At 36.5% G+C, this 22889-nt stretch overlaps 2 long non-coding RNA genes across 9 annotated transcripts in view; one reads left to right on the top strand and one right to left on the bottom strand.

Moving 5' to 3' along the window:
- LOC149270936 (uncharacterized) overlaps nucleotides 1–22889 on the bottom strand; it is a 42844-nt gene that overhangs the window by 3201 nt on the left and 16754 nt on the right. Inside the window, exons 2-4 of one of the 8 annotated variants that reach the window (XR_016268723.1) lie at nucleotides 15657–16339; nucleotides 15202–15493; nucleotides 51–294 (exon numbers count right to left, since the gene is read on the bottom strand). This is a non-coding gene — a long non-coding RNA (uncharacterized LOC149270936). The other 7 variants (XR_016268728.1, XR_016268724.1, XR_016268727.1 and 4 more) reach the window with 7 other exon arrangements.
- Nucleotides 13150–21217, top strand: LOC149270937 (uncharacterized). The gene is made up of 2 exons (XR_016268734.1): nucleotides 13150–13836; nucleotides 15220–21217. It is a non-coding gene; the product is annotated as an uncharacterized LOC149270937 (long non-coding RNA).

Below are 22889 nucleotides of genomic sequence, written 5' to 3'. Positions count from 1 at the left end.
AACATATCGACTTGCAACTTTGAATTAGGAATAACTAAAAATTTATTCACCTCGACCTTGGCAGTAACATCGCCAAGTACCTGCTTAGCTACATTGCCCAGTCCTAATAGCTTAGCGCAACGTTTCTGATCTTGAAAAAGTTCATAGTATTTTCCTTGTGTCTTTATAGATACGTCGGCGCCCTTATCTATTAAGCATCTGACTGCATTTGTTGACCTCTTTAGATTGTTTTGGCATCATCACTGGTCGGCACAACATGGCGTCGTTTATTACGGCTGTTTTTGGTCACAGCATCTATTAAATCATAACACTTATTTAATTGCATGACTTTGAACTGTATAATGGATATTTAAAATCATCTCGCATTTCTAGTCCATCAACAATGTTGCTTATAATTGATTCATCTTCGATTTTGCCTAATGCAGCGATTTAAACGTTTGTGTAAGTTAACAACAAAAATATTCTTCAAGTTAAAAACAAAAATATTCTACATTGCAACAAAACCCAATGGGAATTGTTGCAACACAAATAAAACGTAACAAGCTGATCAGACCAATAAGCCAAAACTGCTGACACAACGTCTAGCGGACTTCCTGCACACGCCAACCAGAGCTCCAGCAATTCTAAGAAGAATTGCACAACGGTTCAACAACACCACGAGCGACGCCGCTGCCAACGTCGTCGACTGAACCACAGCTCAGCTAGGGATAGAATTGATTTAAGTAATTTAGTTGCAAATTTGTTCTTGAATAAAACGGACTGCATTTAAGCAGTAAAATATAAAAACATCTTTTTTTACCGTTTAAATAAAGAAAGAACTTAACTGGCGCCCGAGCAGGGACCGGCTTCGCGCGCAATACAGCAAAACGTTTAGTACGTGCGTGATACTGCAAGTTAAAAGCAGAGTCGGTTTAAATAAAACGAATATTCGATCGCGTTACAACACAGCAAAACGCCTGTACGAGCGCGACCGAAAATCACTAAAGCAACTCACGTCGCGTAACTTCGACGTTCAGTGAAATTCGTGAAAGGTAGTCTGGAACGTAATAGTTCGATTGCCCATCGGTGGACGGTAATCCTGTACGGTCCGCCCACAGGATACTTCAACGGAGTCTGGTCGCAGGATCCCCAGTAGGAACAGCCAAAAAGGATGAAATCCGGATCAGCAGTGAAGACCGCCACATCATCCTTATTGTAAGTTAGAAATATAAGAATACGAAACTAACAAAACTAAAACAAAAAAGTGTAATAAAATATAAGAATAATTTTTGAGAAAAATAAATGTTAAACAAGATTAAGAAAATTTAAGAAAAATTTTGAGAAAAATAAAGAGAAAAAATAAAATATTAAGAAAACACAAAAAAATAAAAAAGCGTAAAGCGATAAAATTCAAAGTGACTACAATAGTAGTATAAAATCACCCAACTTTGCGATTCCCAAGGGACCCTCCAAAGTAGAAGGGAAAAACCAGCCACTGGTCTTAATATAAAATAAAAATAAAAAATTTAAATTAAAAAAAAAAAAAAAAAAAAAAAAAATTTATAATAAAAATTTATTTATAGAAATTAAGTTGTACTAATGATAATCATAAACTAACACTAACATCAATAAATTCAATCATAAATCCACCTGTAAATATAAAACAATAGATCAAAGCCACAATAAAAGGCACCTAATAACGTATGGCTAACGAGAACAATTTGATTAGGCCCCCAGTGTTAGTCGAACAACCCCAAGTAGGTGCACATATTATCAATAGACAGCAACAACGACATATAGACCGTCAGAACGAACACTTACAGAACAGAGGCATGGCGAATAACGCAGAACAGTTGATTGCAGCCACTGTCGCTCAAATTTTGACAGAACAACTTCCGACGCTAGTGAGACAAATAGTTAACCCCTCCAGGGAATTCAATGACGTGGACGATCAGACCATAAATGACAATAAAAATTTGAACGACCTTAACAGAGTACCAGACATTGTCAAAAGTCTTAGGGAATTTTCCGGCAATAAGATCGAATTTAGCTCATGGAAAAAGAGTGTGGATCGCATACTCTCCATATATGCAAGCCAAGTTGGATCACCAATGTACTATGGCATTTTGCATACAGTGAGAAATAAGATCATCGGCCAAGCCGACGCGGCCCTCGAATCGTACAATGTACCCCTTAATTGGAATGCCATCTCCAAGTGTCTCACACTGCACTATGCAGATAAAAGAGATATAAATACATTAGAATACGAGATGACTATGTTAATACAGGGCAACAACCAGACAGTAGAACAGTTTTATCAGGTTGTCTATAACCAGCTGACTTTAATACTGAACAAGGTAGGATGTATGGAACTCAGTAGAGAGTCAGAACTACTCATGACGAAAATGTACAGAGAAAAAGCACTAGACACTGTCATCAGAGGTTTGAGAGGAGACTTGCCACGTATTCTTAGCATAAAGGAACCAGCAGACCTTCCCTCAGCCCTCCATTTATGTTTAAAATTAGAAAATCAGAACTATAGAACAAACATAGCCTTCAATAAAAGCCATCAAACAGGTCACAAAAGCGTAGCTCGAAACGCAACTCCACCCATGTTACCACCGCGTATGGTTCAATACGCACAAAATCCCCCTCAGATGATGAGAACTGTACCAATTGGTTTCAGAGCTCAAGTGCCAATGCAATATGCATGGCCAAATACCATGAATCAGGGACACCAATACCATAGACAACAATATTACCAAACGCAACCTCATCAGACAAACGTACCGCCCCGACCATTAGCACCCAAACCACAGCCACGCCCCGAACCAATGGACGTTGACAAAAGCATCCAAACACGGATGGTAAATTACATGAACAGGCCAAATTTTGAACCAGGGAAAAGACCCCCACCAATAGCAAATACAACAGATAAAAGACAAAGAAATTTTAATATTCAAACGGGAGAGGAATATTCCGACAATGACTACCACAACGCTTCCATAACTATGGAAGAATACGGACAGACCATCGAAAGCTACGAGCAACAGACCGAACACGAGCAATCACTACAGGAGTACGCACAACAAATAGAACAAGATGACAACGAACAAGAGAGCCCCATTGAACATGATAACATCAATTTTTTTAGAATAACTAGCTCTTCGCTTCCTTACATAGAATGTAAGACGAAAAGCGGAGAGATACTTAAAATACTAATAGACACAGGTTCAAACAGAAACTACATACAGCCCAAACTAGTTTCTAACCCGATTCCCAATCAAAAGGCAACGACAGCCTTAAAGAACTAGACGCTGTAATCCATAGCAGCAAGAATCAATTAATTATTAAAGATACCATATTTATACCCCTTAGACAGAAAAAAATCGAGGCAGTTAACACTGTCATACCACGGACAGATCACATGACTATCGAAGAGAAACAAAGATTAAAACAGTTAGTTACGAAATACCCCAATTTATTTGCCACCCTAAACGAAAAATTAACCTACACAACCAATGTAAAAGCAGAAATTCGAACCAAAACAGATTCACCCATATATTCTAAATTTTACCAATTCCCAATGTCTTTAAAAGACGAAGTCCATAAACAAATACGAGAACTTTTAGAGGACGGAATTATTCGCCCATCCCGATCACCCTACAATTCACCTGTGTGGATTGTTCCCAAGAAAATGGATGCTTCCCAAGAGAAAAAGTATAGAATGGTTATTGGTTACAGAAAGCTTAATAAAGAAACAATAGCAGACAAGTACCCTATTCCAGAAATAAACGAAGTACTAGCACAACTTGGGAATAATAAAATTTTTTCAGTGCTTGACTTAAAAAGTGGCTTCCACCAAATTCCATTAAAAGAAGCAGATATTGAAAAGACCGCCTTCTCCGTAAACAACGGAAAATACGAGTTAACACGACTCCCTTTCGGTCTTAAAAACGCACCTTCTATTTTTCAAAGGGCGTTAGATGACATTCTTCGTGATCATATCGGCAAGATATGCTTCATATACATAGACGACATTATCATATTTAGCAAAGATAATGAAACACATGCAGAAAATCTTGACACAATTTTTCGAACTCTTCAAGAAGCTAACATGAAATGTCAGTTAGACAAATGCGAGTTCTTTAAAGACAAAGTAGAATTTCTCGGCTTTGTCATCTCAGATAAAGGCGTCGAGACTAACCCAGACAAAATAGCAACCATAGCCAAGTATCCCTATCCAAAAACACTCAAAGATTTGAGATCTTTCCTCGGACTCTCTAGCTACTATAGAAGGTTCATAAGAGATTTCGCTAAGTTGGCAAAACCACTTAGCTCTCTTTTAAGAGGGGAGGATGGACGAGTGTCCAAAAGCCAGTCTTCAAAAAAACTAATTAATCTCAATCAAGAAGCCATTGATTCCTTTGATAAAATCAAAAACGCTCTAATATCCAATGAAGTCATTTTACAATACCCAGACTTTAATAAGGAATTTCAATTAACAACAGACGCATCCAATTATGCAATTGGAGCAGTCTTATCTCAGAATAAACGACCCATATGCTTCCTTTCAAGAACATTGTCAAAATCTGAAGAAAATTATGCCACTAATGAAAAAGAAATGTTGGCGATTATTTGGGCACTAAAAGCCCTCAAAAATTACCTTTACGGTAAGGCAAAAGTAAAAATATACACAGACCATCAACCACTTACACATTCGCTTAGCAGTTGGAATGGCAACGCTCGAATCAAACGATGGAAAACGTACCTAGAAGAGTTTGATTATGAACTCCTTTATAAACCAGGCAGGGATAACACAGTAGCAGACGCATTGTCAAGAATACCCATAGTAAACCAAATCAATTCAGTAACATCCACTCAGCATAGCGCAGAAAGTTCAAGTCATAACCTAATACCTAGTATGGAGGTCCCGATAAACGTATTCAAGAATCAAATATTCTTAAACAAAGCAAACACAGACGACTATAAATTCCAAATCCCTTTCCCAACTTTCCATAGACACCTAATAACTAGACAAGAGCTCACGGAAAATAACCTAGTTCAGATATTAAAAAAGTATTTAAATCCTTCTGTAGTTAACGGAATAATAACGTCAGAAGAAATCATGAATCAAATTCAACAAATATACCCCAAACACTTTAGGAATTATAAAATCAGATTCACCCAGACACAAGTGAAGGACTTGACTAACGAAACAGAACAGGACGAACATATACTAAAAATACACAATAGAGCTCACCGAAACGCAATAGAAAATAAAAAACAATTATCAGAAACCCATTACTTCCCTAAAATGAAACAGAAAATAGCGGCATTAGTCAAACAATGTCAAGTTTGTAAAGAGGAAAAATACGACAGACAACCAAACAACCCTAAACTAAATGAAACACCCATACCTCAATATCCTGGACATATAATTCATGTAGACATATACACGACAGGCAAAAACTTAGTCCTGACAGCAATAGATAAATTTTCGAAACTAGCCCAAGGACGCATCATCAAATCTAGAGCAATAGAGGACATAAAAAAACCACTTCACGACATTTTATTTTATTATGGAGTTCCGAAATTCGTGGTCATAGATAACGAAAAATCTCTGAATTCAGCATCCATAACATTCATGATGCGAGATCAACTAGGGATTGAAATTTATAACACTCCACCTTATAAAAGTACAGTCAACGGCCAAGTCGAACGATTTCACTCTACGCTTTCAGACATCATGAGATGTAATAAAAGAAAACAAGAATATAAAACTTTTCAAGAATTAATTGACAAATCAATATACGACTATGACTACACCATTCATTCAACGACTAACAGACGACCACTAGATTTGTTTTTTGGCAGAAACCTAACGACGAACCCAGAACAATATGAAAAATCTAGACAAGACAACATTGACAGACTTAGACAGAAACAGACGATAGATTCACACATGGTATAGCGGAAAGTTTACAGAACCAAGTTAGATTGATCAAAGAGGAGGTTATTAATACAAAATATGCCATACAATGGGCAAAAGTTAACGTAATAAACTCATTTTTACTAAAAAAGGCAGAAATAGACGAAATAGAGAGAATCTTCAAAGCTGGTAGAATGCCTTCATTATCTGTAGAAGAAATGCTAGAATATTCAGACGTGGCCATATTTCACAATACTACTACAGTGCTTATCATAATTATAGCCCACTTTTAATCCACTTAAACGAATCGGCTGAAAATTTTTCCCAAATGGAATATTTCCTCAAAATCTTCAAAAATGAGTAGTTCAATATTTCAATTATGAATGGCAAAAAACTTTTTCACTTAAAATTCACGATTTAATAACGATTTATTAAAAAGAAGTAAAAAACAAGGAAAAACAGCACCATTTTCTGTATCAAAATTATAGCCCATATTCATATTTTTGTAAAAAAAAATCCGAATTCGTTGCGGATTAATGGAAAAACTAATGTTAATACTTAATCCGGCCTCCATTTGTCTTAGTTAACTCAAAAATTCTCTTCCTCATTGAAACCACTAAATTTAATAAAAGGTCCTTTTCGAAACTTTGTTATTTAGTCATTGTCGTTTAGAATTTGCGTTTTAAGATATCCAACTGTCTCCAACTGGCGATTTTTGGCATACACACGTCTTGCAAGATTACCCCAGACATTTTTATCGGGTTGAGATCCCCAAAACATGCTGGCCAGTCAAGGACATCAACATGACATTCCTCCAAACACTCTTTTGTACGTCTGCTCACATGGATTCTGGCATTATCCTGTTGGAAAACCATTGGTTTCTCACGTAATTCCCTTGAATATGGAATGAGAATACTATCCAGAGCCTGAATATACTCTTCACTGTTCATTCGGTTCGTTACAAACTTCAATTCCCAGGTACCAAATGAAAAAAATGGACCCCAAATCATGACGGAGCCAGTTTGTCCTTGAAAAAAACATAGGATCCTTCCTCAAATCATGCTAATAAGTATCAAACCCATCAGGACCATCCAGGTTAAACTTCTTCCCATCAGAAAATACGACCTGTTAGGGTAAAAATTTATAAATATACTGTAAGCCAAAAGACGATGATTCAAACGCGCGTATGTCAGATCGGCCGCAGTATGTCCATCGGCAAAACCAAGTCGAGCAACCTTGTGGCGACTTAGCAACATGGATGCTTTGGTCAGTTTAGACCTATTTATGATTCCTGAGCTCTTAAGTACTCGCCAAACAGTCATCGCTGACATAGATTCGGCCACATGTGCGGCCAAAGCTATACAAGCGGTTGGGTTGTTGCTGGCTTTCTTAATAATTTTGCGTTTATCGTGCGCAATTAGTAACGGCTTTCACCCAGTACGTCTTCTTGATCCTTATTCTTCGGGGTTATCCAAAAAAATTTTAATTACACTTAGACTTTTTTTCAAAATTCGTAAAATACTCGAAATAGACTCTCCTGACTCGAAAAGTGAGAAAATACGGCCCTTTTCATAATAAGATAATTGTTTTCCAAGCGGCATCTTTTAAAAACCATCTAAATTTACTTAATTACAATGTCTGTAAAGCCAAAAGTCTGTTCCGCACTTAATAAATTCAAATTTGCGACAGTGGGCTATAATTATGATACACAAAAATGCTAGCACAGAGCAAAAGTTAACGGTTCTTTCTTAGTTTTCCATAAATTGAACTAAAATTTTGATCAAATCTACTGAACATGCTTCAGTCTATAATGTGCTGTAAAATTTATTTTTAAAAAACCTTAAAAATTTTGTTACAACGGGCTCAAAGTTTAAGTTGCAGGGTGGGCTATAATTATGATAAGCACTGTACTTTGTTTTATGTAATAAAAATACCTAACGTAGGAGAAACTGATTATGAAAACCTAATTGTGAAACCAGTTGTAAGAAATAACGTTATCATAAATATAGAGTATAAACAAATATTGTCTCGCAAAAATGTAATGTTCGGAATCATAAAAAATTGTAAAAAATATAATAACATTAGGATTTGTTCAAAAAATAACATTGTCAACATTAGCAATAGTACATGTTTGCCTAGGCTCCTCAATGGAGAAAAGTCGCTGTGTGAGTTCAGTAACGCCGAACATGTGGAACCCATCGAAGAAGTGGCCAACGGTCTTCTGATCCTCAACAACTTTGATGGAATGGTGACATCGGCGACAACAAGTACATGGTTAAACGGCACCTATGTCATTCGCTTTACCAACGAGTCCATTTCAATTGGCAACCGGACTTTCAACAACCTAGAGAGCAGCACACTGAGAGTCGGCTCCTCGATAATCCAAATGACACCAGAAGAATCGAGACGACTCCAAATTCTATCACTAAAGGCTTTGCAGGCATTACACATCAACAAAGACTAGAACACCTAAAACTTACGACACATGCAATATCATCCATAATATTGGTTTGCATAGTCGTGATAATCATTGTCATTGCCTTCCTCTACACAAAGAGGGCGAAAAAAATTACGTTACTATTGGACAATAGCCAAGTAAAGAAAGTAACAGAGGCACCAAGACGAACCATAGAAAACATACAGTTCAACGACATTCCCTTCTTTTAATGATCGCTTGAGGACAAGCTCAAATCAAAGTGGGAAGAGTTAACAACAAAAATATTCTTCAAGTTAAAAACAAAAATATTCTACATTGCAACAAAACCCAATGGGAATTGTTGCAACACAAATAAAACGTAACAAGCTGATCAGACCAATAAGCCAAAACTGCTGACACAACGTCTAGCGGACTTCCTGCACACGCCAACCAGAGCTCCAGCAATTCTAAGATGAATTGCACAACGGTTCAACAACACCACGAGCGACGCCGCTGCCAACGTCGTCGACTGAACCACAGCTCAGCTAGGGATAGAATTGATTTAAGTAATTTAGTTGCAAATTTGTTCTTGAATAAAACGGACTGCATTTAAGCAGTAAAATATAAAAACATCTTTTTTTACCGTTTAAATAAAGAAAGAACTTAACTTGTATTACTAAACTGTTCAGCTGTTGATCAAACTCCTCTATCAATTCCATACACAAATCATCAATTTGCAACTGTAATAGTTTTCAAAAATAATTTTGCCGTGCCTGTCATCTTATTGCGTGCATTAAAATATTTTTCTCGTTCAGTCAGCTGATACGCATCTGCATTTTCTTTAAAGTTTTGCAGCCACGCAAACTTTTTGCACGAGCATGGCAAGCGGTTTGAAGAGTTTGGAATACTCATCACTCAGAAGGGAAGACATGGATTCTTGCTGCGAAGAAATTTACATTTTTGTGAGCTGCTGCTTGTGCTCACATGCATACATACATATACATATTTGAAAGAGTAGAGAGCATCGAGAGAGAGAGAGAGAGAGAAAGAGAGAGAGAGAGAGCAAGCAAGGGAAACATTGAGCATAGAGGCATCTTTTGTTCAACATTTGACCATCTCGGTCGGTCGCATGAAGCGAAATGAATGTGCTTTCGTATATTTTCGTAGCCCGAACCTAAAAGTGAAGAGCCGAGCAAAAACCAAGTGGTCTGGGAGATTACGCTCGAAAAAAAAAGTGTGCAAATTGCTCCGGTCTGTGTGTTCTAGGGTTAGTGGTACCACTGTCAAAACTGTCGACCGATATACATACTTATTCGATTGTGTTAATTATCTTCTCTTCTTTCGTCACTAATATATTGAGATCAGCGCTATTGCGCTATTGCGCTATTCGCTATTGCGCTATTGTGCTTCCAGAATTTTCTTCTTCGGTGCCTGTATGTTGCCCTTGATCTGAGTTTTTGAGCGTGCCGTTTGTGCTCATTATTTCTGTCTTTCTGGCACTTTTCTGCTGCTGCGTGTTAATTTGGTCCCTTGCCGTAAAAGCTCGATTCAGTGCTTCCTCTTCCATTCGGAGTTGCATTTGATTTTTACCGACTTTTTATACTCATTCACGAAAGTGAATCAGTACATTGGTTTTGTGCAATGTCCGTCTTGCTGTCCGTCCGTCTGTCCGTATGAACACAATCTATTTCGGCGCTATTGAAGCTACAGTCTTGAAATTTGGAACACATATCGTGTATATCTCCGATTTATACAGTGTTAAAATTTTCCCGATCCGCCCACTCGGGGCGTGGCAAATCGGAAAATGCATTTTCCGATCTGCCAGAAATCATATTAATTTAAGAGCTAGAGAGCTGAAATTCCGAATATAGATCCGCATCGACCACCCAAGATCACGAGCTATGGCGGATATATTTACGCCCATTAGGGGCGTGGCAAATCGGACCTGAAGATATAGTGATTTTTTTAATTCTGCTATATTTTGGGCACTATTGATTCCAGAGATCTCAAATTTTGTAAATATACTCGGGCTCATAACCCAAGACCAAAAAGCTTTGTCGGATATATGTCCGCCCACAGGGGGCGTGGCAAACCGCCAAAGTTTATATCTCCGAAAGTATAATAGGTAGAAGCTTCAAATTTAGATAGCTAAGTTACCAGTAACCTCCTCTATCGATGACTTAAAAATAATTTTTACGCCTCTTTAGGGGCGTGTCATATCGAAAAATACCCTGTAATTTTCACATTTTTTGAGGGTAAGCATTCAAATATTGCAGTTAGGGTACTGTTATCTCGTTCTAAGAACTGAACAAAAATGTGGTGTCTACGCCTAGTAGGCGTGGCAAATCGGGAAAAACTGCATTTTCTACAGTATTAGAGCGAAACTTAGCAACTGAATTGCTGATGGGATGTGATTGAGTATTCCGCAGTCGGAAACGCCCGACTGCATCGTTCTTGTTTCTTGGTAAAACACTGCATTTTCTTTCGTTATTACTTTTTACTTTTAATTCGTCTATATTCATCCCTTTAGCCGTTCATCGGTTAGGCCTCCATGTAACCACTTTTCGAGCTCTTTTAGTCAGTTCAGCGAATGAGCCCCCATGTAACAATTATTTTGTATATAATTGTGTATTTATGAATTAGATTGAGTATTTGTAATTGAAACCAAAAGAGTATTGAGAACTTCAACAACTTTAGCACATTGTGACTACTTGACTTCTAATCACCAGCGTGTACGTCTTTCTTCTTTCAATATCTTCTCAAAACTAACTTCCTCTTTTAATGAAGTCGCCACCCTGTTGCTATTGTGTAACTAGGATGCCACACCGCTCAACCACGCTACTCATGCCACTTTACATATATACTTTATAGGGTCTTCCACGCCTCCTTCTGCCTGTTACATACTTTTAACAAAACCATCATACCCTCTTTTTGTTTAATGAAAAAACATAACATGAAAGATATATGTCCGCCCACAGGGGGCGTGGCTACATAACACGACTTGCGTCACTTTTACCATGCACGTTACTGCTAGTATATGTATACATATGTACATACATACAGTGGCTCACAGCTTATTTGACCCAACGTAAAATAAAAATTTCATCTGCTCATTACTTTTTACCCAATAGAAATTTTTGAAAAATTCAAACGTGGAATTGTTATTTCAATATTAAATTAATGGAAAGCATAACTTTTTTATTGATATTTAAAAAAACACAGTAAGAAAATAACAAAAACTAAAAAAAAGTCATAAAATCAATGTCACAGCTTATTTCACCCATTAGTTAATTTTAACAGTAATTTTAAAATTATGGGTAGTTTTTTTACACTTACTATTTTGCATAACCCCCTTATTGATCTAATACAGCCTGAAACCTTCCAGGCATTGAAGCCACCAATTTTGTTGTTGTTTCGGACAGGATTTTCCCCCATTCCTCGACTAATGTCGTTTTTAAATCTTTTTTGTTGAAAATATTTCGAGACCTGATACTAGTGTCTAAAATGAACCACAAATTTTTATTACATTACATTTACATTAAGATCCGGGGACTGTGCTTAAGGTTTGAGGTTATGCGGCCAGTTCCATACCCGCCAAGACTGAACGACAACCGATGTGTGTTTTGGGTCGTTCTCCTGATAAAATGTAAAGTCCTCTTTCAGGGCAAGATATTCAGCACTTTGCATAAGATTTTGTGTTAAAATATAATATACGACGAATCGTTTCTGCACCACACGACTTCCCCAGCTGTTGCTCCATCTGACTAGCCAGTTTTGGAGCGGATAACTTGGGGTTTTCCTTCATTTGGCGCACAATGTATCGCTCATCGGTGTCATTGAAAATTTTGTTGGCAGCCGTTCTACCCCTATTAACCACTCTGTTTTCAAAAACAAATAGGTTTATTATGTTTTTTACTGTAGATTCGGGTAAATTAACGAACTCTGCAATTTTTCGCCGCAAAATTCCATTTTAAAAGTGGTGTAGCACCAATTCCCGCTGCTGTATTGTTGTGCGCTTTCCCATTTTTGCAAACACGTATTTCCTTAACAAAATCTCACTTTGAATGGTAAAAATACTTTAGCTTCACATTGCGAATTCAATAATCAAACCAAAAACTGAAATAGTACCTTTAATTTCCATTTTACGCGAATATACCTGTTCTTACAAAAGTGTGGGTCAAATAAGCTGTGACATTGAATTTATGACTTTTTTTAGTTTTTGTTATTTTCTTACTGTGTTTTTTTAAATATCAATAAAAAAGTTATGCTTTCCATTAATTTAATATTGAAATAACAATTCCAAAGTAATGAGCAGATGAAATTTTTATTTTACGTTGGGTCAAATAAGCTGTGAGCCACTGTATGTAGCTAAAATAGAGTAAGTTCATAACAGAGCGAATAAACAATGAATGTGTGCACACGCATAGTAAAATCGCGAAAATCTGCTGCTAGCTTAGAGCCTGTATTCAAAATATAACGATCAAAATTGTATAAATTATAAATACATGCAATTCGAAGATCCTAGCTGCAAAGATACATATATACATATGTATGTATAAAAGGGAATAATTATCGATGATGTCCCAATTTTATTGGAATCATGCTTTAATTTTTGTTGCTCGTTTTGACAGCGTCTGGGCTGTGAATGAGTATTCTGGAATCGGTAACGCCCGACTGCAACGTTATTTCTTGTTTATTAACTGGCTAGCTTAAAAATAGAAAACACGTATATATGTACATATACATACATATAAAGCTTTCAGTACAAACTATGTGATACCCTATGTATGTATGTACATATGTATGTACATTATACACATCAATCATTATAAGATGAATGATTTTTTTTTTATAATTGTCACCTTTCTTCTGAATATAACACAAAATAAACAAATTTAATATGTGCTTTCATATGCACAACATTATTACATTTTTCCTAAGGAGTATTTGATAGCCGATAACGGAAAATACAATAAATCTACACTTTCTCCTAAAGTAGATACATACATATGTACATATGTATACAAGTTCATGCATATGTACATATGTACATACATATGTAAAATTGACGGTAAAAACGTATACATATATAAATTTTTGAAAGATTTGGAAATACTCCTATGTGTACTATTACATATATCAGAAGTGAAAATTTAACGGCAAAACAAATTTATCCCAAATATAAAACAATGTCGTTTTTGTCATCATTAATTATTATTATTATATGGTTTAGTGTTGCATATTATGCTGAAATGCATACGATAAACTATAAAGACTGCCTAGAAAAGTTCCTTCTATTATCACTTATTGAAAAGCAATCAATTCCTAAAATTGTTAACAATCAACACAACCACAACAATGGCCATAATCTGGACGGATTCGGAAACTTATTACAAGAACACATAAGTACTGCTACATTCGATGGAGTGCGCGTAGCATCAAACAACTATCCACAGCTGATCAAAATTGGGTCGGATGCTCCACATATATCTGTGAAGAGTTCTAATTTGTATGGGTCTAATTTAAACATTAATTCAACAGCATCAAAATCAATATATAGTAATAACCAACATTTACATATTCATCACCATTATTTAAATTTAAGACGGTGTAACGAAACTGTAAAAACACATCAGATGCCCACCAGAGACATACCACCAAACGCACAGTATCACTCTGAAACTAAACCAGTCCATAACACCGATGCGCCAGCAATATCAAGTAACAATGTGTTCCACACTATTAAGCATTTCGGACAAATAAAGAGTATCCTGCAATCGTCTGAAAACCGTAAAGATACAACGGATAAACACGTCAAGAACCAAATATATCAGGTTGCTGCAGTAGATCAACATGAAACAATTGACGATGGAACTACATTCATAAATCCAGTAGTAAATCAGTTTAATATATTAACTGCTAGTAAAAGTGATCTCACAGATAATTATACTTCCGATGCAAGCCCTGCAGACAACGAACATACTGCATATAGTGTACCACTGAATTAAAGACAATAAAAAACAATAATGGAGGCTTTAATGGCCTTAGTAAGCAAGTTATTACTTTTAATCAAACTCATTAATTTATTATGAATAGATATCGAACTAATTTAAAACGAACCTTTTGACAATTTTTACACATCGCCTTTAATGGTATACCTTCGTGCAAAAGGGATTTATAGTTTGGGAACAGTTCGTGTAAATCGGATACCAAACTGCAAGCTCCCAAACGATAGTGCCATCAAGGAGAATGTATTCCAAATTTCAAGTCGCTAGCTTGAATAGCGCCGACAGACGGACGGACAAGACGGACATTGCATTTAGTACGGTTAAAGATTTCAATTTCATATATGTATTTGAAAGTAATAAAGCTCTAGTCGAGACTGTTCGACTACAAAATCCCCTGAACTCTTCTAAGAATTGATATTTCACAATAATTCTTCGGGTTTTTCTGCTTGCACAAGAAACACACACACTTACATATGTAAATAGGCATTAACCCATAAACACGCTTTAGCTGCAGTGTGGGTTAACTATGGGATCTTAATAGTTTTTCTTGAGGAATAGTTTTCTTGGAACAATATTCTATTGAGCGAAAAAGAATCGAATAAATATATGTAACTTATGGAGACTCGCCACCGCAAGCCACACCAGTCATAGGGCTGTCGACTGTAGTATCAGCGTATTCCGGTTGATTTTCCTAAGCACACGTTAGGCTTGCTTGTGCGTTTCAGAGGACGCCAGGATTTGGTTCTGCAAGGTCTGGCGTTTCGCTCAGATATACAGGCTGCTCCCACCACTCGACTCGTTCTCGGCACACCTAGCTTTGCATCATGCACAATGCACTTCTCGTACGCACGGCTACGTGAACTTACTCGCTCTTGTCTTCGCAGGATTCACCAAAGCTGCTGGCTTTGTCCTCGTCCGCACCAATGTCCTCGTGGGTGCCCGCCGACGATTCTGATTCGCCCTTTGTCTGGGGTGACGTCACTTTCCCGGCAGTAGCGAGTGTCGTTTCCAAAGTATTTGCGCCGATGTGTGGAGTAACATATAAATGCAACAAACAACAGCAAAACAACAAATACGTACGTTTAAATACATTTCTACGTGTGTACCTACATGTGTATATTGCTCCTCACAGTTGCATATAAAATATTTAATTAAAAGCTGAAAACAAAACACTTCTCAATTACAATTTCTTGCATACAGCACGTAGATTCAACTTAAATTTAATAAATAAGTTTATTTCGCAAAAAAAAAAAAAATAATAATAATAATAATAAAATAAATAAATAAATAAAAATTACAAAATAAATCATTATCGCCTTACTTTGAAAGTCGGACTTAAGACTCGAACCCAAGAACGCACGCCTTAATTCGGTGCTCCTCGCCTTTAATAAGAACACCACTGTTGCAAATTGTATTAGCAAAACTGAAATAGGTTCACTGCTGCAGCGCTTGTAGTGGCGTTGGAATAAAGCCAATGGTATATATATATGTATGTATAAGTTATTTTATTTTGTAGTGTGGAGGCTTTATTTAGCGATCCACAAAAGGTTTATATCAGCTCGACTTTATTCTAATTAATAGCTATTAGCAACAGCTTGTGCGGTTTGCTCTTAGGTGAGCTCTTTTTGATACTGCCGGCCACGCGATCTGCTCCAAGAGATAAAGCTTGCCCATCATAAACCTTTTACATTTCCGCCAATAATCGGACGCCACGTCAGCAACCACATGGATATTTGATGTTTGTGCTATCAGCTGAGAATAGCTTTGTGGGAACAAAGCTTCGAGTTATAGCTTTTAAGCCTCTGTATCGAATGAAACTTTGGATTTATAAAGCTTTACATGATAACTACTCCCCCCCTCAATCGGGGTCGTCCTCGGTTCCGTAGAATATGATCAGCTTCCAATTGCCACCCGCCATTCTGCATAAAGCCATGAGAAGGTGGGCTTTTTTTCATGTCTGGCCAAATCGCTGATCCAGGCGACATAGTATCGGTGATGGTTTTCCTTGTGAAATGCATAACAATTGTTGCTTAGACTATTTTATAACTAACAAAATTAATATGCAAAAAATATAAAATGCTCAATTTGTATGAAATATTTTTAAATTTTATTCTATTTTGATTTTTTTTGTTTTATTTTATTTTTTCCTTTTTGCTTTTATATATTTATTTGATATTATCTTTATGCACGACTCTTCCGTTAACCTTAATAGCTGATCCTAAGTCCTCTTCGATTATGGCTTCTTTATATAAGGGAGTTAATTTATTACCAAGTCGTTTATTGGATTTCGCCATAACCTTATCCCCTTTTATATATTTGCGATCAACAGTTTTCTTATTAGTTTCTTGAGCTTTTCTAACCTGATTCATAGCCGCTTCAGACTCTTCTACATTTGAATTAAATAAGTCGATTGGTTTCTGCCGTGTTACCGAATGAACAGTTCTATTGTACTCTATAGTGGCTAGTAAAATTATGTTCACTCTGTCCTCGATTCCTTTTGCTAACTTTATACATCTACCAATTTCGCTTAAGGTGCTGTGAAATCTCTCGACCTGCCCGTTCGATGTACTGTGCATAGGTGGAGCACTTGTAATTGTTATACCGAAATGGTCACGAAGACATGATACAACAGTATTAGAGATTTAAGACCGCTCGTTGTCACAATAAATAGTTTTTGTTCGAGAAAATATATTTAACAGCTGCAGAAGGTGTATTTTTACATCCAATATTGTACGAGATGCTATTTTTTGCACTACTGCAAACTTAGATAACTTGTCCACGCATGTCAGGAAATAGTTTGAGTCCGTAGACTAAATGTCAACGTGCAGAAGTTCCCCGACATAAGTTGGAATAGGGGTCTCGCAGATTGGATGCTTCGTTGGGTGTCTAGCATACTTTGCCTGCAAACAAATCCTACAGTTTAAAGCAACTTCCTTAGCCTTTTTCTCCATTTTGGGCAAAAAATAATCTCGAATAATTTTTTTTACGTTTTCTTGTGGAGCTCTATGAGCTCTATTATGTTTCTGGTTAATAATTTCGAACTGCTCGTTAGGGTTAAAAACGTCAGTAACCATATTTTCGGTGTGTCGGAAACAAGTTTTAGGGAAAAGCTCAACCAGACGATCGTGAATTTTACCAAGAACTGACAATTCACACTTAATTGCATTAACTACTCTCAATTTAACGCAGTGATGCACCGTGTTAATTAAGCTCTGAATTCATATTCATATTTTCTTGCCAAACAAAATGGTAGTTCGCTTAGAAGGTGTTTTTCCCTGCTCAAGAATTATTTGGTTGGCGTAGCAGTTGACTGGTCTGGTAACGGATTCTATAGTATTTGAATAAGATTCCTCGCTATGAATTGTTGCCATGTCCGAACTATTATTTTCTTCAGTATAGTTTAAATATTGGCGAGATAATGCATCTGCAACTTGATTCTCTTTTCCGGGCTTATAGAGAAGTGTGGCATCGTACTCCTCAATGAACGCTTTCCATCTTTGGATTTTTGAATTCGGATTTCGATCCGATACGGCATAGGTCAGGGGCTTATGATCCGTATAGATCTTAAGGCCCTTTACTCCATAAACAATAGCAAGCAACTCTCTCTCGTTGGTCGCATAATGTTCTTCGGCTTTTTGAAGAGTTCTTGAAATCATTGTGACGGGACGACCATCTTGAGACAAGACTGTACCCAACGCATTTGAAGAAGCGTCGGTTGTAAGCTCAAAAGGCTTACGAAAATTTGGATACGCGAGCATAACCTCTTCTGAGACCAAAATTTGTTTTAGTTTATTAAACGCTTCTCGTTGACTCTCATCTAATGAAATTACTATCTTTTTGGACTGTGACCCTGGGACACTACCATTTTCGCCTCTAAGAATACTGGTCAATGGTTTCGCAATCTTTGAGTAATCCCTTATAAATCGCCTATAGTAACCAGACAATCCTAAGAAGGATCGCAGAGCTTTTAACGTACATGGCTCCGGAAATACTTTGATTGCTTCAATATTTTTGGGACAAGTTTTAATTCCACTACGACTAACAACGGAACCCAGATACTCAACTTCGTCTTCAAAAAATGTTGATTTCTCAGCCGATAACCTCATATTTGATGCATAAGGGCGTGATAGTATCAACTCTATATGTTTTAGGTGCTCCTCCATAGTTTTAGAAAAAATGATAACGTCATCAATATAAACAAAGCAATATTTCCCAATATGTTCTCGCAGAACATCATCAATCGCTCTTTGAAACACACTGGGAGCATTTTTTAGTCCAAAAGGGAGGCGACAAAACTCATATTTTCCACTGCTAACCGAAAAGGCTGTTTTTTCTCGGTCTCGCTCTGAAAGCTCGATTTGGTGGAACCCTGATTTAAGGTCAAGCGTCGTGAAGAAATTGGAATCGCCCTGATTGGACATAATAACTTCGATGTTCGGTCTAATAATGCCGTTGTCGAGCAGCAATTTTATTTCATTATTTACAAACGATCTAACACTCATAGGGTACGAACAGATCGATGCTCATTTCAGTAAATTTACCTTCGGTGCAATCTTCATCAAACGTTGTACCAAAAAACTAAATTACTTACAAACCTCTTCTCAGCTGTCCCTGATTTATCAAAATGTACGTGGCTTAAACTCAAAACTTAAAAGTCTTTTCTTGCATAGTTTCAGTGTACAATATGATATTATCGCTTTCACTGAAACATGGCTAAGTAGTAATATTCATAATAGTGAAATTCTTTCAAGTAATTTCACTATTTATAGACTCGACCGTTCGTCGCGCAGAGGTGGGTGTTAATTGCGGTTAAGTCCATTATCCACTCTGAATTGTTTACCTTTTCGTCCCTTCATGATGTGGAGATTATAGCGGTTAAATTAACTTTCCCATCGTGCTCATTATACATCACATGTTCTTATATCCCTCCCTCTTCTGATGTACAAGTTTATGCTCACCACATAAATTGTATTAAACAAGTTAATGAACATGTAAATGATAGAGATTGTCTTCTTGTGTTGGGTGATTTTAATATTCCGAACACTTCTTGGTCTTCAACTTGTAATGCAAATTACTTTATTCCGACAATTGATCACTATCTTTTTGATGAATTGTTTAACCTGTCTATGTTTCAGATGAACTCTATTTCAAACCATCTTAATCGCACTCTTGATCTTGTGTTTGTTAATCATGATTCGCTCATTAATGTCGCGAGATCAACTCCATTCTCCTTACCTGAGGATATATATCACCCCACTTTAGAGGTTTTATTAACTATCGATAATCCTCCCTCTACTACACCAATGCCTTCTAAACTTAGTCGCTGTTATCGTAAATGCAATTTCGTTTTGCTTAACGAACTAATTAATTCAACAGACTGGTCTATTTTATATGAATCGGTTGATATTAATTTAGCAGCATCGTTTTTTTATTCTACCTTAAACTCTATTCTGGATGTTTGTGTCCCTCTCCGCCGTATTTCGCCAGTTTCAAATAAGCCACCTTGGTTCACCAAAACTCTTTCGAACTTGAGAAACATTAAAACTAAATGTTTTAAAAATTACAAAAAGTCTGGTTCAAGTATTGACTGGTCCAAATATTCCATTGCCAAGTCAAACTTCAATCTTTTAAATTCTAGCTGTTATGAGAATTATCTTACACGTTGCAAACGTCAGTTTACTCGAGATCCCAAACAATTTTTCTCATTTGTAAACTCGAAGCGTAAATCCTCTGGTTTGCCGTCCTCATTTGTCCTTGGAGGTGAAAAAACATGCAATGATCAGGATTCCTCTGATCTATTTGCTGATTTTTTTCAATCCACTTATTCTTCTGCTGATCTCTACAGCAACTCATATCCTTATTCTCTTCCTGAATATGGATCTATAAATACTCCCAAAGTTACTGCATCCTCTCTGGCTGCAGCCATTAGGACATTGAAATCATCTTTCTCTCCTGGTGCTGATAATATTCCTAGTTGTGTGATTAAAGAGTGCAGTGTTTCTCTTCAGTCACAATTACTAAAATTGTTTAACTTGTCCTTGGATACTTCTGTGTTCCCTTCAATTTGGAAAGAATCTTTTATCATTCCCTTATATAAAAAAGGTGGAAGATCTGATATTTCCAATTATAGAGGCATCGCGAAATCATCTGCTATTCCGAAGTTATTTGAGAAAATCATAACATCGGCCTTGCAGCATTTTTGCAAATCGATTATTCAACCATCTCAACATGGTTTTGTTCAAAATCGATCTACGTCCTCTAATTTACTTGAGTTCACTTCGCTTGTTAATGACAGCTTTTCCAAAAAAATGCAAACCGATGTTATTTATACGGACTTCAGTAAAGCATTTGACTCAGTACATCATCACATACTAATTCTTAAGCTTGAACGCTTAGGATTTTCACCCAGTCTTGTCTCTTGGATTTCATCCTATTTAACGGGTAGAACCCAAAGAGTCTTGCTGAGAACAGCTATGTCTAAACTTATCTTTGTTTCGTCTGGTGTACCTCAGGGTAGCCATTTGGGCCCATTGCTCTTTTCCCTTTTTATAAACGACCTTCCTAGTTGTATCTCGTACTCCACTATATTTATGTATGCTGATGATGTAAAACTTTGCCTTCCATACTCCAGGGCAAATGGACATCTTCACCTTCAAGATGACCTAAATGCATTTCAACTTTGGTGTGTGGCAAACCAGCTTGACCTAAATTGCTCAAAGTGTATGACAATGACCTTCAGTCGTACCGTTCCTCTAATTGTTGATTATAAAATTAGCAATATTTCCTTACGACGCATCTTTACAGTCAAAGATCTTGGTGTGTTCTTTGACTGTAAACTTAACTTTAATCTTCATATTTCTACCATCATTAATGAAGCCAAAAGTGTGCTTGGCTTTATTAAACGTTGGTCTAAGGAATTTAAAGATCCTTTTATTACCAAGCGCTTATTTACTTCGCTTGTGCGTCCTATTCTAGAGTATTGCTCTGTCGTATGGTCTCCGCAACATAAACTGTATCAGGATCGTATCGAATCGGTCCAAAAACAGTTTCTTCTCTTTGCCTTAAGAGACCTTAGATGGGACAGTAATTTACGATTACCGTCTTATCATTGTAGGCTCCAGCTAATTGATCTTCCATCGCTAACCAATCGCAGAACAATTTTAGGAATTGTTTTTCTGCATAAATTGATTAGTGGTGATATTGATTCGTCCTCTTTGTTGGGTCGTCTAAATTTTTCGGTTCCGTCCCGAGCAACTAGACACTATCGTCCGCTTCATTTACCTGTGTGCACTAGGGATTATTCTTTGCACAGTGCGTTTCATGTTCTTTGTGTTAATTTTAATAAATATTATCACGTTTTTTCCTTAGAGCTCTCTCCTCCTAAAATAAAAAGTGTACTATCAGCTTATCTTAGGGAAATCACTCACAATGCCCAGGCATAAGCATTGGCATACGTTTTTGCTGCTAATGTTGTGTTAGTGTTTTCTCAATTCTATTCTTATACTCTATTTTTGGCTCTTCCCTTTCTCTTTTCTTTTTATTATTTCTTATTCTTTTTATTAACTTTTCTTGCAACTTCTTTTATTACCGTCCTTTTTCTTTTTCTATACTTTATCTCTTCTTATTTTCTTTTTTTTTCTTTTTTTTTATTATTGTTTTTTTTTTTTTTAACTTTTATTTATTTATTTTTTTTTATATTATTATTATTATTTTTATATTTTTATTATTATTTTAAGAATTATTTTAATTATGCTAGATATTGTTAATAACCAACATTTTAATATTTTATTTTTTTAAGTTTCTTACTAACACTTTCTTGTCATAGCTTCAATAGTATCACTGACCATATTTGGCTGTGAGACGTGGGCATAGCCGGCCGGACTGGCAAATAAAATACCCCCATCGGGTTGGTGTTACTATTTGAAATTATATCGTGTACTTTGTATAGGCTTTTTTAAATTAAAATTGACTCTCGTTTTTGTCAATAGCTTTAAGAAATAAATAAATAAATAAATAAATAGTTTAGAGTGTGTTGGCTCCTCATCACGTGTTCGAATTGTTGCCATGATATTGGTATTGTATGGGAGCTTTTCATTGGGATCTGCAAAAACGCCGGATTTCTTCTTCATCATTGCATCGAAAAGTTCCTTAATGGCCAACGGCACTGCCTCAGATCGAACCTGCAAATGACTAACATCCTGGCCTGCCAGAAACTGTATAGTTTCACTACCATAGTCATGAGTGATAAGTTTAGTTTTGAAATTCAAAGTCGCATTAACTTTTTCCAATAAATCGAGCCCTATAACGCCATCAAACGATATAAGATTTGGGAGAATAAAAAAATCGGAAGTTACACCAAATACGTTAATTCTACATTTACGGGTTATAAATGTAGTTCCATGTATGGATTTTACAGAAAATTTCTTATCTGTCTGCCGAATACCTTTCAGCATAGACAATGGTTTAATATAGATTATCGATGCTCCCGTATCGAGTAGCAGTTTTACTTCTTGCCCCCTACATATCGAGATATCCATGGCAGGAGGGAACTGCC

The sequence above is a fragment of the Drosophila arizonae genome, chromosome 2 (assembly GCF_054131065.1).
Source record: "Drosophila arizonae isolate 15081-1271.41 chromosome 2, UAZ_ARI_1.0, whole genome shotgun sequence".
Classification (NCBI taxonomy): Eukaryota; Metazoa; Arthropoda; class Insecta; order Diptera; family Drosophilidae; genus Drosophila; species Drosophila arizonae.
The sequence above is the reverse complement of the archived record's forward strand: the minus strand, read 5'-3'. Positions and strand labels throughout refer to the sequence as shown.